This window comes from Dendrobates tinctorius, unplaced genomic scaffold (assembly GCF_039654945.1).
Source record: "Dendrobates tinctorius isolate UK_male_01 unplaced genomic scaffold, ASM3965494v1 ptg000008l, whole genome shotgun sequence".
Classification (NCBI taxonomy): domain Eukaryota; kingdom Metazoa; phylum Chordata; class Amphibia; order Anura; family Dendrobatidae; genus Dendrobates; species Dendrobates tinctorius.
In genome coordinates, this window is record NW_027361676.1 from 67,881,891 (window position 1) to 67,901,523 (window position 19,633).

Genomic DNA, 19,633 nt, shown 5'->3' on the forward strand with positions numbered 1-19,633 from the left:
AAACAGCCAGCCTACTATCAGGGATTGGCCGTGTGGTACACAAGTGCCACAGAGCTCCTGCACCTGGAGCGCCCCACCAGGGCTATTGGGGTACTCAGCACCGGGCCCGTTGATATCAATGGGAGTTGTCACGGAAGCTGTGACCCGGTCCATGGCCCTGGGGCTCCATGGCAAAAGGGGGTGAAAGAACAATGAAATAGAATTGATGAATAGTTTGTGACGCCACCTGTGGTGTTCGGCAAGGGAGATGTTAAGTCGACTCTGCATGCAGATCCTCTGGGACTGGTGGTGTGTTGCAGCCAAGATGGTGAAGCTCCCCACAGGTGGAGCTGTAGTCCCAAGGCAGTGTAGATGTAGGGGTAGCTGAGAGGCACAGGCAGTGTAGAAGCTGGTACCCAGATGTAGCGGTACCAGGTGTGTTGGCGCAGGAATGAATGAGGACACCAGGGCTTGTTCCAAAGCTTTACTCACAGTCTGTAGTCCACACAGGTGCCTGCCTCCGTGCTGTGTCCTCCGGGTCAGGGACTCCGTCGACCTCCAGGCAAGATAGGACGCGCCCTTCCAACACTCTGCCAACATGTGCCTTTCTGAACGTCTCCTCTATAGCGCCTTTAAGTGTGAAGATCTCCTAGTACTGAGTTACACTGGAGTTCCTCCTGACAGATGTTCCCAAGAACTCTACTTGTACGGCAGACAGCTGTAGCCTGCTTCGGGGACTCCTTACTCTTGATTCCCGGCTCACTATCAATGTTGCTGTTGTGCCCCCAAGTCTTAGATGGGAGTAGTGCATTTACAGCCCACTACTCCACCGGTGTCTGCTGTAGAACCATTAGTGTCCATACAACCTCGGGGACCGGGCCCCGGCCTTGAGCTTAGAACTTCTAGGCAGAGTTCTTCCTCTAACCCACGTCCTCTGTTCCCTTTTACTCCTACGTTCCGTACTATTATTTCCTTCTTAAGGAAGATCAGGTTTCTGTTCAATGTCTTTCTCTTTCTTTCCTTTCCCATGCCAGCTGGCTCAGATAACTGAGGCAGCTGCAGCACTCCTTCCTCCATCCCTCTCTCAGGTATCCTCTCTCCTCACTCCTCTCTGAGTGACTGACTGACTGAAATTCTAAACCTTCCTACTCTTTTATGTATTCTAACTCCACCTGCCTCCCAGCACGTTTCGTGTTCCAAGCAGGGAGCCACCAAAGGTGCTCTGCTACACTCTAAGCAGGGAGCCGCAATATGGCTTTGCTGAACTACCGTGTTGTGTGGGATGCGAGTGTTGGAGCGTGGCTAGGAGCCTTCAACTCACCTGGATGGTCGGGCACCTCACCTCAGGAGGAGGCGCAATACTTCTGTGGCAACTGAACCGTCAGGGGCGCCACACACCTCCTGAGGTGTGGTGCCCCACCATCCAGGTAAGGTGGAGACTCCCAACCACACTCCAACACCTGCACCCCACACCACAAAGTAGTGTAGCAAAGCACCTTCGGCGGCTCCCTGCTTGGAGTATAGCAAAGCACCCGTTGGTGGCTTCCTGCTTGGGACACGAAACATGCTGGGAGGTGGGTGGAGTTAGTTTACATTAAAAGGAGCGGGAAGAGTTTAGGATTAGAGGTCAGTTGGTTAGAGAGTTGGAGAGAAGAAGATCCCCGGAGAGAGGGATAGATGGATGGAAGTGCTGCAGCAGATCCCAGTGACCTAGGTCTGCTGGCACGGGAAAGGAAGAGTGAGAGCAACATAGACTGAAAGCCTGATTCTCCATAGAAAGAAAGGATTAATACGGAACGTGAGGAGTAAAAGAGAACAGAGGACGTGGGTAAGAGGAGAACCCTTCCTAGAAGTTCTAAGCGCAAGGCCGAGGCCCGGTCCCCGAGGTTGTATGGATACTAATGGTCCTGCAGCAGACACCGGAGGAATAGAAGTGGTGACCACTTTATTCCTACACAAGACTTGGGGGCACAACAGCAACTGGATAGTGAGCCGGGACTTAGTAGCAAGGAGTCCCCGAAGCAGGCTACAGCTGTCTGCCGTACAAGTAGAGTTCATAGGAACATCGGACAGGAGGAACTCCAGTGTAACTCAGTACTAGGAGTACTTCATTTAAAGGCGCTATAAGAGGAGACGTTCAGAAAGGCACATGTTGGCGGAGTGTTGGAAAGGAGTATTCCATCTGGCCTGGAGGTTGACTGAGTCCCTGACCCGGAGGACACGGCACGGAGGCAGGCACCTGTTTGCACAACAGACTGTGAGTAAAGCTTTGGAACTACATGCTCTGGTGTCCTCCACTTATTCCTTTGCCAACACACCTGGCACTGGTACATCTTGGTGCTCGACATTGCCTCACCTACGCCTTCCCTTTGCCTCTACAGCTACACTGCCCTGGGACTACAGCTCCACCTGTGGGGAGCTATAACATCTTTGCTGCGCCATACAATCAGTCCCAGAGCATCTGCATGCAGCGTCGGCTTAACACCACTCTTGCCGAACACCACAGGTGGCGTCACGAACTATTCATTTCAACTACATTTCACCATTCAATCTCCCTTTTACTTGGGTGCCCAGGGCCACGGACCGGGTTACCGCTGCTGTGACATTCCCATCTGAGAGACCGACCTGGGAGGGCGACCCACTTACACTTGCCAGTCCTATTCTAACATGAAAACCTCAAAGAGGAAAAAATCCTCCAAAAAATTCAGATACAAACCAGACAGGCCTAAATGCATCTGCACTTTGACGCAGTTTGCCAGCTTCCGTATTAAGGCCTTAATATCAACCAATACCTTACATATATTGATATGTTTTTTGTGCACTTTTTATATTTCTATCAGGGTGCAGTTGGGCCCAAACTTGTGGCCTCTGTTCACACAAGATGCATTCTAGTTGGCACTGGGCAGCCCCCCTATATGGTGTTACTAAGGGGTTGTAAACCAGAAGCCCTGCATTCCCTGTGTAAACACTGCCACATGCGGATTATTTCTTCTTCACTGGTGTACCACACGGCCAATCCCTGATTATAGGCTGGCTGTTTCATTTGGTATTATTGCACCTGTGCAGCTGCCATTTTACTTGGGTCTCCTGAGGGATAACCTCTGAATCTACTCCCATCCCGACCAAAAATCACTCAAAACTCAATTTTTCTTTTGGATCCTTCTAAGGATTTGATACAGAACATTTTGAGCCCAATTTGGACTGTTTTAGATATTTACAAGCAGAGATTTTTTACTTGGAACTGGAGAGAGACTTCAGGACTGAGACCTAGGCCTCTTCTTACTGCTACAGGCCTCATCTAGGCCCTGCTGGCTAATGGATTATATACAGAACTCATACATTTGTGCTATAATTACCTAGGCACTGCCATAGTACCCGGAACTAAAGCTTTCCTTCCAGCACCGCAGGCACGGCGTGAGACATAAGAGACACCGCTCTGGATTGAAAAACAGGGACAACCAGCTGCTTCACTGGAGGCCCCACCAGGCCACAACAGGAAAATTGCCTGGACCCTCCAGCAAACAGGTACTTAACCTTAACAAATAGGGGAAAATTTAATTTAATTAATAGCGGGAAGGACAGCAGGAGCCCGGTTGTGGACCACTTATAGGATCCTCCCTGCTCAGCAGAGCACCTGAGGGGATTGCAGGAGCCTTGCTGTCTCCCAGCCCTGACTGTAAGAGGGCTGTGTGTTCTATCTTGTCCCCAGCTAAAGGAGAAGCTAGGAGACTGTAAGAGTTAATACAAGCTCCATAGATACCTTATTTTATGTATAAAGGTGTGGGACTCCCTCTGCTGGCCATTTGACGCAATTGCCCATACTTAAAAAGAAGGAAGAGAGTTTTTTTTTTCCTTTCCCGTTTTGGGATGTTGCTCTGACTTATAGGCTCATGCGCCCCCTTGCTCGTGTGATATTAAAGGGGTATTGCGGCAGAACTGCACCAGAGGCATACTCTGTTCTATAAAATTTACCCCATATCTTGCTAAAATCCAACACGGAGGGCATGGACGATCCTGGTGGACTATAATTATGGAACACTAGACCTGTCACCACGGGCACAAATATGCACCCACCTATATGAGTAATTGTCATGCGATAACTTTCAGAACACAGGAGGTCACTGAGCAATGCGTCCCAAAAAGTCTGTTTCGTCAGAAAACAATACCCGTCCGATCACACAACTGATGACTCAACGTACAAAATCAGCTAGTCACACTATGTCAGCGTCACAATCAACCTCAATGAACACCGGGAGCTCCCCCCAGAGGTCACAGCAAACTAACTTGACTACTCCAAAAAACATGATTCCAATGACAATGGAGGATCTCCTGACTACCATTCAGAAAACGTTCAGAGCCGAATTATCCTCTGCTGTAAGCAACTTCACGCAGCAAATCCAGGATATTGCTCAAAGAACCAACTATTTGGAAAGAAGAATAGATGACACAGCAGATGCCGCTTGAACATAATAGTGAACAAATACAGGAACAAGATGCTAGACTCGAGTTCCTAGAACTAAAGTGTGAAGACTTGGACAATCGATCTCGCGGAGGTAATATCAGAATTAAAGGACTACCGGAGAGTAGCTCCAATCTAATGGAGGTTGCCTCAAACCTCTTCTGTACCCTCCTGCCCCAAGCAGATCCTAATTCTTTAAAAATAACCAGAATTCACAGGGCTTTGGGAGGTCCCAAATCTGATGCCTCACCTAGGGACGTTGTCCTTAAAATGCATCATGAGGAATCCAGAGACCTGATTCTATCCAAAGCTCATAAACTGAACAATTTACCAGGTGTCCCAGATACCGTATCTCTCTGTTCCCTGACATCTGCCCGGCAACCTTGATAAGGAGAAAAGCCATGAAAGACATAACTCTGACCTTAATAAAAGCAAAGATTAAGTACAGATGGGGATTCCCACATGCTTTAGTTTTCTCCTTTGGCAACACCACCTACAGTTGTGGTCAAAGGTATTGACACCCCTGCAATTTTGTCAGATAATACTCAGTTTCTTCCTGCAAATTATTGCAAACACAAATTCTTTGTTATTATTATCTTCATTTAATTTGTCTTAAATGAAAAAACACAAAAAGAATTGTCCTAAAGCCAAATTGGATATAATTCCACACCAAACATAAAAAAGAGGGTGGATAAAAGTATTAGCACTGTTCGAAAAATCATGTGATGCTTCTCTAATTTGTGTAATTAACAGCACCTGTAACTTACCTGTGGCACCTAACAGGTGTTGGCAATAACTAAATCACACTTGCAGCCAGTTGACATGGATTAAAGTTGACTCAACCTCTGTCCTGTGTCTTTGTGTGTACCACATTGAGCATGGAGAAAAGAAAGAAGACCAAAGAACTGTCTGAGGACTTGAGAAACCAAATTGTGAGGAAGCATGAGCAATCTCAAGGCTACAAGTCCATCTCCAAAGACCTGAATGTTCCTGTGTCTACCGTGCGCAGTGTCATCAAGAAGTTTAAAGCCCATGGCACTGTGGCTAACCTCCCTAGATGTGGACGGAAAAGGAAAATTGACAAGAGATTTCAACGCAAGATTGTGCGGATGTTGGATAAAGAACCTCGACTAACATCCAAACAAGTTCAAGCTGCCCTGCAGTCCAAGGGTACAACAGTGTCAACCCGTACTATCCGTCGGCATCTGAATGAAAAGGGACTGTATGGTAGAAGACCCAGGAAGACCCCACTTCTTACCCTGAGACATAAAAAAGCCAGGCTGGAGTTTGCCAAAACTTACCTGAAAAAGCCTAAAACATTTTGGAAGAATGTTCTCTGGTCAGATGAGACAGAAGTAGAGCTTTTTGGGCAAAGGCATCAACATAGAGTTTACAGGAGAAAAAAAGAGGCATTCAAAGAAAAAAAACACGGTCCCTACAGTCAAACATGGCGGAGGTTCCCTTATGTTTTGGGGTTGCTTTGCTGGACTGCTTGACCATGTGCATGGCATTATGAAGTCTGAAGACTACCAACAAATTTTGCAGCATAATGTAGGGTCCAGTGTGAGAAAGCTGGGTCTCCCTCGGAGGTCATGGGTCTACCAGCAGGACAATGACCCAAAACACACTTCAAAAAGCACTAGAAAATGGTTTGAGAGAAAGCACTGGAGACTTCTAAGGTGGCCAGCAATGAGTCCAGACCTGAATCCCATAGAACACCTGTGGAGAGATCCAAAAATGGCAGTTTGGAGAAGGCACCCTTCTAATATCAGGGACCTGAAGCAGTTTGCCAAAGAAGAATGGTCTAAAATTCCAGCAGAGCATTGTAAGAAACTCATTGATGGTTACCGGAAGCGGTTGGTCGCAGTTATTTGGGCTAAAGGTTGTGCAACCAAGTATTAGGCTGACGGTGCGAATACTTTTGTCTGGCCCATTTTTGCAGTTTGGTGTGAAATGATCAATGTTTTGCTTTTTGCTTCATTCTCTTTTGTGTGTTTTCATTTAAGACAAATTAAATGAAGATAATACCAAAGAATTTGTGATTGCAATCATTTTCAGGAAGAAACTGTGTATTATCTGACAAAATTGCAGGGGTGTCAATACTTTTGGCCACAACTGTATTCTCCAAGAATTCTCGAGGAAGGGAGAAAAGCACTGGAGAAGGCAGGCATCCCGATTTCTGATTCGGGAGCCCTACGACAGAGACCGTGCAGAGAGTGGATGGAAGTTCACCATACCAGACTCAATAAATCACAGCACAACAAATAGCCCATTTCTTGAGTCCACTATCGACGAATGTGCTGGAATATTCTCAAAGAACGACCAAAATGAGTTATCGTTCTGATAGTATTGCTATTTGATGTTTCTAATGACAATTTATGAATAATATTGTTTTCTTTTTCTACTAGTGGAGTGTTGTGCCCCTGGAGTAAGTATGCCACTCCATTTTGGGCTATTACTGCCTCTGGTCTTACTGATAGGGCGTAATCTATTATGCAAGTTGTGCTTGCAAAAAGATTTATATAGGAATGACCACAAGAGAGCTCAGAATAAGGATTCGTGAGCACGTCTGCGATATCGAAAAGCAAAAGAAGGCAAGGACGAAGAACAATTGAAGACATTACCGAGACACTTTAGAGCGTTTCACCACTCTCAAGCAAGTGGTCTTAAAATTTTTGCAATTGATCAGGTATCCTTGGGTGTGAGGGGTGGTGACCTATTTCGTGTTTTATCACAAGTAGAGAGCAGATGGATCTATAGGCTCAATACTATGGTGCCTGGTGGGTTAAATGAGAGCACTGGCTTTGGGTCCTTTTTATAAGATTCTTTTGGGTATTTTTAAATGCTTCGGTTTTAGGTTTTAACTATATTTATTTTCTAGTTTCGCAATTTCATCTGATGATTCATCTTTGTTCCAGTATGGAATCTGTGTTTTTGCGCTCTTCAAATAATTATACAGGAAGGCTTTCTTATTATATCGAGCTATGAAGATCTTCACATGGACCTTTATTATGCTGATTGGCGGCACTTTGATATTTTTATAAATTATAAGCACATTTTCAGCAATGTTTTTTTCATTACTCACTGTCATGCTTTATGATTATTAATATGCAACATGTATTCACTGTGGCATATTTGATTTGTTTTTACATTTATAATATGCACTAATACCACTTTATATCATCATAATTTTTATTAGTGAATCCCATTATATATTATCTTGTTATCAGCACTTAGCTGTAAGTGTGGGCACATCAGCGCATGCGCTGTTAACTCCCAGACTTTACTTAAGAGATGAGTCATCTCATGACGATATTGAGACCTCACTGCGCATGCGTTAGAATTCACAGTGCACCTGATATGCGGCGCTGCTCATTGGGTATTCACTCCATATATACTGAATCCTGAGCTTGATTAAACCACGCCTCCTGAAGAAGCTGCTGCGTAACGTGCGTAGGGGCGGCAGCACTCTCTTATATTCCATGTAAGTTCTGTTATTACAGCACCTTATATTGTTTAACCTTTGTGTGCACTTTGTACCTTTGACAATAGGCTAATTCCTGTTATTGTGCGCACTTCATACTTATGCTAATAGGTTAATCCCTTATGCAATACAGCACTAGTTCACTTTTTCCAGCACTAGACACTTTACCCTTTCGTTTCCTCACTAGAGGTTAAATGCCTATATTGGGCTATAAATTCAAAATGGGGGTGTTTTATAAATTTTTTGTGCTTGAGCTGATTTATTATGGATTATTTCACATGTAAGGTGTAATTGTTTTTATTTATGCCCCTTTTTTGCCTGCATTAGCAGTAATACTCTGTTAATTAATTTTATTGTAATAAAATTTATTTGGTTTGCAAAAACTCCTTTTATCCCTAGTTCTTGCTTAATTGTCCTGACAGAGGGATTTGGGTGTATATGGTTATAGTGTGTATATTAAAGACACATGTAACAGCTATATGCATGAATACCAATCCTAAGGACGGAGTGTATAGAGTACAATTATCTCACATTCCCATTTAGTAAAACGCCTAATATACGTCCTGTTTGTAGCATGGAGAGTGTCAGAAGCTCGTGACCGACATGTCAAGGTGCGGACACGGGTCCTGCGCAAAGCAGAGCTGGTTGGGTAGGCGGTATCACAGGCGCAGCAACCAACTCACCCAGGTCCGTGCACGTCCAGTGTCAAGCAGGGGTCGACAGCGTAGCGGTGCACGGGAAGGCAAGAGCAGCCCGACCGCTGACTAACAGGACTTGCGGCACATGACCACAGGAGTTGAGGCTAAACACGGAGACCCTGCTAGTTGGGGTAAGGAGTGTCAACAAGCACAAAGACAGAAGATTAATCAGGTGAAAGCGTGGGTCAGAGAACCGGGTGAGCCAATACCAAAGGGATAGACAGAAGGACAACCAGAGAACAAGCCAGACTCAATACCGAGAGCATCAGAGACAGTACCAAAACACAGGACAAGAGCAACGTGAGGGACAGGCCGGGTCAAAAATCGGATACACATTCAGAAACGCAGGCACAAGGCACAGGCACACAAACGCACGGGGGTCACTTAACTCAGCTGAGGGCAAAAGTATAACTGAAAGGGATTCAAGGCTAAAGCGGCCATAAAAAGCCCTGCCCAGTTCAAAGAGAGGCCACATGCATTAACCCCCGAGGTTCCTGCTTAGATCCTTACTATAGAGTCATGACAGAGTGGCCCCAATGTGCATTTTGCAATTTGGCTTCATCAGGGTGTTGGGGGGGCAGTTGTGTATTGGAAACGTGCAAGAGGTATATATAGCCTGTGCGGATATGGGGGTGTCGGGGGGGTGCCCAAGTCTGCTAGTTGAAACCGCATGGACCAGGGATCGTCCCGCCCAATGCCCGAGGGCTTAATGCTACTCAGACAACACAGGGCAGTACTTTAGGGTAACACCCAATAGCAAACAGAACAATCCCAGCAATTACCCCAAGATGCTGCACATTACAGGGTCTCATCCTTCCGCTGACTCGCCGAGATAATGGTAGATGTTATGTCAGAGCTCCCAGAGTCGCTATTCCACCTGTGATACACACACAGAGAAGAGGTAACAACAAGCGTAGGGAGATGACAGGGAACAGTCCATAGAGTCCGTACAAGGTCCAAAGTCAGTTGACACGAGATTCACCACCTGGCTTATCCGACCATCCCATGGAACCAGGTGACCAGCGGGTCCCAAAACCTGGCTTTCTCCAAACATATCCATGATTCAGAGATGGTCACTGGATCAGATCTGTGCCCTTCCAACCGGATCTAGAAACCCCTAGATTGTTTCCTATAGAATCATAGAGCCGTGTCCCTCATGATGGTGCCATTATGAATAGGCTGCAATCCTGTCTATCGTACGTTGGGTGTTTTGCAGAATGTATGGCTGGTAGCTCTATGAACCCGAGCCATATAAACTATTTTTAGAATTACCCAGTGTCCTTCAGTCCACCCTCACAGCTTTTCCCTATCTACTTTCGAAGTCAACAAACTTGTTCCAGAATACAATACACAATTAGCATATCAGCACATAATAAACAAAGATAAACACACACTATGTACAAGTCACTATTACAGACTTACACAATAAGTTAAATAGTATATCAGTTTGCAAGTCTGTCTTCTTGATCCACAAGAAATAAACACTTAAATCCACAAGCCAATATACAGATAAAAAGTCAATTCTTCTTGGTTTGCAAACACATAGTCATCTGGGTAATTAAGATATACTCTGGTTTCTTCACATACCCCAAATGATAGACATCGATAAGTTGGTGGTATCGTGGCACCTACGATGGTGGGGCCGCGCACCAGACGGAAGTCAAGGGGCTGGTGTCAGACGCTGCAGATACCCACCCTCCACTGACACATCAGTGAGGAGGGCTGGGAGTGCGACATCACATGGACGCGTGTCCAAAACAACCAGCCTCCGGAAGCATGCCCCACCAGCACTCACGTTGTCACATACACTGCAGTGAGGCTGATCTATAAAGAAGACCGAGAGGAAGGCAACTGAAAGAGTGCCAGAAAGGACATATTATCAAGAGAAAGATTCTAATTCAGGGAGGTAGATATATAAACACCAAACTCAGAAGCAAACATGAAAGGACTCGAGGAGGTGATGGTAGTACACCTTGGCCTAATAATAGTTGTAAAACGGTGTACACATAAACATCTATATGGCTAGTAACATGATGAGAGTGACAAAAGGATATAGTCACAAAATAAATTCATAAAATATAACAGAGCAAAAAGATAAAAGAAACAAAAAATAAGGTATGTGTAAACAGGGCACACAATACATAAGTGTATGAGAATGCATGATAGTAAGCATATACATATAGGACTCTGTCCAAAATTAACAGAGAAGTGCCGATATATCTAGCAAAGGATGTAACAGAAACATCCACACACCATAAAGTCCAATTCAAATAAATAAAAGAAAATTAATACAGGGGCATCTGTGGGAGGGGTGGACCGGGTTGGCGTGTGACGCCGAGACCTGGATGTCATGTGCACACTGGGACTCTCCGTGAGCGCACTTATAGTTTCCGGGACTTCACAAGGGGAGGTATGTATGTATTATGTATTCTGAACCGCTACTCCCTCTACGGCATGACGCAACTCATTTGGGAGTGAACCTTTCAGAAGAAGCCAATTGGCGAAACGCGCGTTAAGGGGATTAATGGTAATTACATTTCTCTCTATAGCCCATATGTGTCTGTTGTTTGGGCTTTCATGTCATGTTCCTACTAGGTTAAATTAATACTAATTTATTTCAGGAAAGATATTCAGTATATCTTTGTACTGTGTTAGCTAGTAGATAAATATCTCAAAAGCTTGCAATGTGTTACCATCTTTTCAGTTAGCCAATAAAATGTATGAACCACTGAGGACTCTCAATTCCAAATATTTTTCTACTGATTTATTAACATCCATTTGATTATTTTTCATCACAAAGATGGTGTCCAGTAGTTTATAAATTAATTTCTCTACCTAGCCATATAATTGCACTATTGTTAGCATTTTAGATTAGTGTATATACAGTCATATGTTAAAGTTTGGACACCCCTATTAATGTTAACCTTTTTTCTTTATAACAATTTTGGCTTTTGCAACAGCTATTTCAGCTTCATATATCTAATAACTGATGGACTCAGTTATATTTCTGGATTCAAATGAGGTTTATTGTACTAACAGAAAATGTGCAATCTGCATTTTAACAAAATTTGACCGGTGCAAAAGTATGGGCACCTCAACATAAAAGTGACATTAATATTTCGTAGATCCTCCTTTTGCAAAAATAACAGCCTCTAGTTGCTTCCTGTAGCTATTAATGAGTTCCTGGATAAAGGTATTTGTGACCATTCCTGTTTACAAAACAATTCCAGTTCAGTTAAGTTTGATGGTCGCCGAGCATGGACAGCCCGCTTCAAATCATCCCACAGATGTTCAATAATATTCAGGTCTGGGGACTGGGATGGCCATTCCAGAACATTGTAATTGTTCATCTGCATGAATGCCTGAGTAGATTTGGAGCGGTGTTTTGGATCATTGTCTTGCTGAAATATCCATCTCCTGCGTAACTTCAACTTCGTCACTGATTCATGCACATTATTGTCAAGAATCTGCTGATAGTGAGTTGAATCCATGCGACCCTCAACTTTAACAAGATTCCCGGTGCCAGCATTTTACTGTGGGTAGCAAGTGTTTTTCTTGGAATGCTGTGTTTTTTAGCCTCCATGCATAACGCCTTTTTGTATGACCAAACAACTCAATCTTTGTTTCATCAGTCCACAGGACCTTCTTCCAAAATGTAACTGGCTTGTCCAAATGTGCTTTTGCATACCTCAGGTGACTCTGTTTGTGGTGTTCTTCCAGAAACGGCTTCTTTCTCATCACTCTCCCATACAGCTTCTCCTTGTGCAAAGTGCACTGTATTGTTGACCGATGCACAGTGACACCATCTGCAGCAAGATGATGCTGCAGGTCTTTGGAGGTGGTCTGTGGATTGTCCTTGACTGTTCTCACCATTCTTCTTCTCTGCCTTTCTGATATTTTTCTTGGCCTGCCACTTCTGGGCTTAACAAGAACTGTACCTGTGTTCTTCCATTTCCTTACTATGTTCCTCACAGTGGAAACTGACAGGTTAAATCTCTGAGACAACTTTTTGTATCCTTCCCCTGAAAAGCTATGTTGAATAATCTTTGTTTTCAGATCATTTGAGAGTTGTTTTGAGGAGCCCATGATGCCACTCTTCATAGGAGAATCAAATAGGAGAACTACTTGCAAGTGGCCACCTTAAATACCTTTTCTCATGATTTGATACACCTGGCTATGAAGTTCAAAGTTCAATGAGGTTACGAAACCAATTTAGTGCTTCAGGAAGTTAGTAAAAAGTAGTTAGGAGTGTTCAAATCAAGAAAATGATAAGGGTGGCCATACTTTTGCACCAGTCAAATTTTGTTTAACCCCTTCCTGACATGAGACGTACTATCCCGTCCATGGGACCCGGGCCCCTATGCCCATGGACGGGATAGTACGTCTAGCGCGATCAGCGGCGCCCACGTGGTGAGCGCCGCTGATCGCGGCCGGGTGTCAGCTGATTATCACAGCTGACACCCGGCACAATGTGTCAGGGGCGGTCACGGACCGCCCCCGACACGTTAACCCCTTGCACACCGCGATCAAACATGATCGCGGTGTACCGGGGGTTAAAGGGAAGCATCGGCAGGGAGGGGGCTCCCTCCGTGCTTCCCTGAGCCCCCCACGGCAGCGCAATGTGCAGCGCTGCTGCGGGGGACTCCTTTCCTCCAGGCCCCCGAATCCAAGATGGCGACGGGGGCCTGAGGAAGCTGGCTTCCTCAGTGCCTGCAAAGCGCAGGCATGAGGAAGCCTTCTGCAGTGCCTGTGTCAGATCGCTGATCTGTCACAGTGATCTGTGATGTGACAGATCAGTGATCTGTGATGTGACAGATCAGCGATCTGTCACAGGACAGTGATGTCCCACCTGGGACTATTTAATAAAGTAAAAAAAAAATAAAAAAAGTGTTAAAATAATTAAAAAAAAAAAAATCGCCAAATAAATTAGAAAAAAAAAAAAAAAATATTCCCCCAATAAATCCATTTTTTGGAAATAATAAAAAAAAAACAATAAAAGTACACATATTAGGTATCGCCGCGTCCGTAATGACCCGCCCTATAAAACTGTCCCATTAGTTAACCCCTTTAGCGAACCCCTTAAAAAATAAAAATAAAAAACGAAGCAAAAAATAATGATTTATTATCATACAGCCAAACAAAAAGTGTAATAACACGCGATCAAAAAGATGCATATAAATATCCATGGTACCGCTGAAAACGTCATCTTGTCCCGCAAAAAACGAGCCGCCACACAGCATCATCAGCGAAAAAATTAAAAAGTTATAGCTCGCAGAATAAAGCGATGCAAAAATAATAATTTTTTATATAAAATAGTTTTCATTGCATAAAACCGACAAAAACATAAAAAAATTACATAAATGAGGTATCGCTGTAACCGTACTGACCCGAAGAATAAAGCCGCTTTATCAATTTTACCGCACGCGGAACGGTGTAAACACACCCCCCAAAAGAAATTCATGAAACGCTGGTTTTTGTTCATTCTGTGTCCCAAAAATAGGAATAAAAAGCGATCAAAAAATGTCACGTGCCCGAAAATGGTACCAATAAAAACGTCAACTCGTCCCGCAAAAAATAAGACCTCACATGACTCGGTGGGTCAAAATACGGAAAAATTATAGCTCAATATGTGGTGATGCAAAAACTATTTTTACAATAAAAAGCGTCTTTTAGCGTGCGACAGCTGCCAAATATAAAAACCGCCATAAATAGTAAATCAAAACCCCCGTCATCACCCCCTTAGTTAGGGAAAAATAATAAAATTAAAAAAAAAGTATTTATCTCCATTTTCCCATTAGGGTTAGGGCTAGGGCTAGGGTTAGGGCTCAGATTAGGGTTAGGGGTGTGTTGGGGTTAGGGTTGGAGTTATAATTGGGGGGTTTCCACTGTTTGGGCACATCAGGGGCTCTCCAAATGCAACATGGCGTCTGATCTCAATTCCAGCCAATTCTGAGTTGAAAAAGTCAAATGTTGCTCCTTCCCTTCCAAGCTCTGCCATGCGCCCAAACAGTGTTTTACCCCACATGTAAGGTATCAACCTACTCAGGACAAATTGCAAAACAATTTTTGGGGTCCAATTTCTCCTGTTACCCTTAGGAAAATAAAAAATTGGGGGCAAAAATATCATTTTTGTGGAAAAAAATGATTTTTTTATTTTCACGTCCGAGTGTTATAAACTGTGAAGCACTTGGGGGTTCAAAGTGCTCACCACACATCTAGATAAGTTCCGTGGGGGGTCCAGTGTCCAAAATGGGGTCACTTGTGGGGAGTTTCAATAGTTTAGGTACATCAGGGGCTCTCCAAACGCACGACACCCGCAGACCATTCCATCAAAGTCTGCATTCCAAAACGTCACTGCTTCCCTTCCGAGCCCCGATGTGTGTCCATACAGTAGTTTTCTCCCACATATGGGGTGTCAGCGTACTCAGGCCAAACTGGACAACATCTTTTGGGGGTACAATTTCTCCTGTTACCCTTGGGAAAATGAAAAAATTGGGGACTAATTGATCATGTTTCTGGAAAAAATACGATTTTTTTATTTTCATGCCTTGGCATTATAAACTTCTGTGAAGCTCTTGGGGGTTCAAAGTGCTCACCTCACATCTAGATAAGTTCCTTAGTGGGTCTAGTTTTCAAAATGGGGTCATTTGTGGGGGGTTTCCACTGTTTAGGTACATTAGGGGCTCTTCAAAGGCAACATGACACCCGCAGACCATTCCATCAAAGTCTGCATTCCAAAACGTCACTACTTCCCTTCCGAGCCCCGACGTGTGCCCATACAGTAGTTTTCTCCCACATATGGGGTATCAGCATACTCAGGACAAATTGGACAACAACTTTTGGGGTCCAATTTCTCCTGGTACCCTTGGGAAAATAAAAAAATGGTGACTAAAAGATCATGTTTGTGGAAAAAATACGAATTTTTTATTTTCACGCCCGGGCGTTATAAACTTCTGTGAAGCACTGGGGGGTTCAAAGTGCTCACCACACATCTAGATAAGTTCCTTGGGGGGTCTAGTTTACAAAATGGTGTCATTTGTGGGGGGTTTCCACTGTTTAGGGACATTAGGGGCTCTCCAAAGGCAACATGACACCCGCAGACCATTCCATCAAAGTCTGCATTCCAAAACGTCACTACTTCCCTTCCGAGCCCCGACGTGTGCCCATACAGTAGTTTTCTCCCACATATGGGGTATCAGCATACTCAGGACAAATTGGACAACAACTTTTGGGGTCCAATTTCTCCTGGTACCCTTGGGAAAATAAAAAAATGGTGACTAAAAGATCATGTTTGTGGAAAAAATACGAATTTTTTATTTTCACGCCCGGGCATTATAAACTTCTGTGAAGCACTGGGGGGGTCAAAGTGCTCACCACACATCTAGATAAGTTCCTTAGGGGGTCTAGTTTCCAAAATGGTGTCATTTGTGGGGGGTTTCCACTGTTTTGGTACATCAGGAGTTTTCCAAACGCGACATGGTGTCCGATCTCAATTCCAGCCAAAAACGTCAAATGGCGCTGCTTCCCTTCCGAGCTCTGCCATGCGCCCAAATAGTGGTTTACCCCCACATGTGGGGTATCAGCGTACTCAGGACAAATTGCACAATAACTTTTACGGTCCTGTTACCCTTGGAAAAATAAGAATTGAGGGTGAAAAGATCATTTTTGTGGAAAAAAATGATTTTTTAATTGTATGGCTTTATGTTATAAACTTCTGTGAAGCCCATGGGGGTTCAAAGTTCTCACCACACATCTAGATAAGTTCCTTAGGGGGTCTAGTTTCCAAAATGGGGTCACTTGTAGGGGGTTTCCACTGTTTAGGTACATCAGGGACTCTCCAAACGTGACATGGCGTCCAATCTGAATTCCAGCCAATTTTGCATTGAAAAAGTCAAACGGCGCTCCTTCCATTCTGAGCTCTGCCATGCACCGAAACAGTGGTTCCCCCCCACATATCAGGTATCTGCGTACTCAGGACAAATTGCACAATAACTTTTGCAGTCCAATTTCTCCTTTTACCCTTGGTAAAATAAAAAAAATTGAACCTGAAGTATTTTTTTTATGAAAAAAAGTTAGATGTTCATTTTTTTTTAAATATTCAAAAAAATTCCTGTGACGCACCTAAAGGGTTAATAAACTTCTTGAATGTGGTTTTGAGCACTTTAAGGGGTGCAGTTTTTAGAATGGTGTCACTTTTGGGTATTTTCTATCATATAGACCCCTCAAAGTGGCTTCAAATGTGATGTGGTCCTAAAAATAAAATGGTGTTGTAAAAATGAGAAATCGCTGGTCAACTTTTAACCCTTATAACTTCCTAACAAAAAAAAATTTTGGTTCCAAAATTGTGCTAATGTAAAGTAAACATGTGGGAAATGTTAGTTATCAAGTTTTTTGTGTGCCGTATCTCTGTGATTTAAGGGCATAAAAATTCAAAGTTGGAAAATTGCGAAATTTTCAAAATTTTCACCAAATTTCCGTTTTTCTCACAAATAAACGCAAGTTATTTGAATGAAATTTTACCACTAACATGAAGTACAATATGTCACGAGAAAACAATGTCAGAATCACCGGGATCCATGGAAGCGTTCCAGAGTTATGACCTCATAAAGGTACAGTGGTCAGAATTGTAAAAATTGGCCCGGTTATGAACGTGCAAACCACCCTTGGGGGTGAAGGGATTAAATGTAGATTGCAGATTTTCTGTTAGTACAATAAACCTCATTTGAATCCAGAAATATAACTGAGTCCATCTGTTATTAGATATATGAAACTGAAATAGCTGTTCCAAAAACCAAAATTGTTATAAAGAAAAAAGGTTAACATCAATAGGGGTGCCCAAACATTAACATATGACTGTACGTTTTCTGTCATCAACTGTGATTTATCTCGACACTGGATAGAATTGTACATGCTATGATTTAGGTATGTCTTAATGTTTGTACAGTACACTTTATTGCTATATATATATATATATATATATATATATATATCCAACAATGTAGACCAGCTCACTCCTGTGAACCACCTGGAACCTCAGCTGACCTGGTTAACTCCGTTGTGCCCGGATCTGGATGTAGGAGTCCATCCATACAAATGTGAACAACGACAAAGCAAAGTCCAGTGATTCTGGACCGTGAAGAAGGCGGGTTCTACCGCTGAAACGCGTAGTCCTATCTGCACGACTTTCCTGCGTTATTGCTGTTTTGAACTGCTTGGACCATTGCATTTTAATGGATTTATGAATAAAAAGAAAAAATTCTTTAACAGCATCCTGGATTGCTCACGTTATTGCTGGACTTTGCTTTGTCGTTGTTCACATATATATATATATATATATATATATATATATCAGCCACGCCCACTCCACATAGCCCCACCCAATCACTAAGCATCTTTAATGTCACCAGAGCTGTTTAAAAGAAGCTGAGCTGTGATTGGTTGCTATGAGCAAGTTTTCCCACTCCACAACACCTCAGCAGACACTGACCGGGTGGGAGAAATCTAGCATCCCCGGGAACATAAGCTCCCAGCCGTTGTCTGCCCCCCAGAAAGGAGCAGAGAGCACATGACAGAAATGAATCATCCCCTCTCTGCTCATATACCCATCACACATCTTCCATCCCATAGTCCCATAGGCTCATCTTCCCTCTTAAAGGGATCCCCAGTATGGAAACTAGGGCAAATCCCTCAGCGCTCTGATTCTGACCCCAGGACTCTCTTAAAGGGATCCCCGGTATGGAAGCTAGGACCGTTTCAATCAGCACTCTGGTTCTGACCCCAGACCTCTCTTAAAGGGATCCCCGGTATGGAAGTGAGGGCAAATCCACTCTGTGCTCTGGTTCTGAGCCCAGGCTCCTCTTAAAGGGATCCCCGGTTTGGAAGCTAGGACCGTTCCACTCAGCACTCTGGTCCTGACCCCAGACCTCTTAAAGGGATCCCCGGTATGGAAGTGAGGGCAAATTCATTCTGCACTTTGGTACTAACCCCAGGCCTCTCTTAAAGGGATCTCCGGTATGGAAGTTAGGGCAAGTCCCTCAGCGCTCTGATTCTGACCCCAGGCTTCTATTAAAGGAATCATTGTTGTGGAAGTTAGGGCAAATCCACTCAGTGCTCTGGTTCTGACCCCAGACCTCTCTTAAAGGGATCCCCAGTATGGAAGTTAGGACCATTCCACTCAGCACTCTGGTTCTGACCCCAGGCTGATGGGATGATGTGGCATATTAGGGGTAGTAGTCCGGTGGCTCTGACGGGATGATGTGGGATATTAGGGGTTGTAGTCCGGTGGCTTTGACGGGATGATGTGGGATATTAGTGGTAGTAGTCCGGTGGCTCTGGTAGACGGGATGATGTGGGATATTAGGGGTAGTAGTCCATTGGCTCTGGCTGACGGGACGATGTGGGATATTAGGGGTAGTAGTCCAGTAGCTCTGGCTGACGGGATGATGTGGGATATTATAGTGAATGTGGCTATGCGGAGTGGTCGGGGCTCTACACTCTTCTTTATATATAGATATAATCATTATAATTTGTTATAACTTACCGTAGTTAGTTACTATGCCCGGGCAACGCTGGGCTCTTCAGCTAGCATAGATATAATAGTAAAGTTTTGTTATATGATTTGCTATGGTATGTGCTGCTATCATTATCTGGTTATCATGAAAATACGGAAACCTATGGATTTGTGATGTCTATATTATTATTCTTGACCACTAGGGAGTCAGCATCCTATATAGTTAGCAACTCATTCATAAGTGACTTTTTTACACTAGTGCTTATTTTTGGATATTCTGTTTATAGGGCCTAATTGTTTGATACTGAGCTTTCTTATGAAATAATAGGAACCCATGATACCATACCAATATTGGGGATTAATGTTAAACTATATATGTGACTAATTACCACTCTATCTGTGCAAGTTTGTGTCCTCTTTATTTTATGCTGTTTTTTGTATACAATCAAGTTTTATACATTTGAATTTTTGGGTAGTTCTATCTCTGTTTTGTAGATAATTCT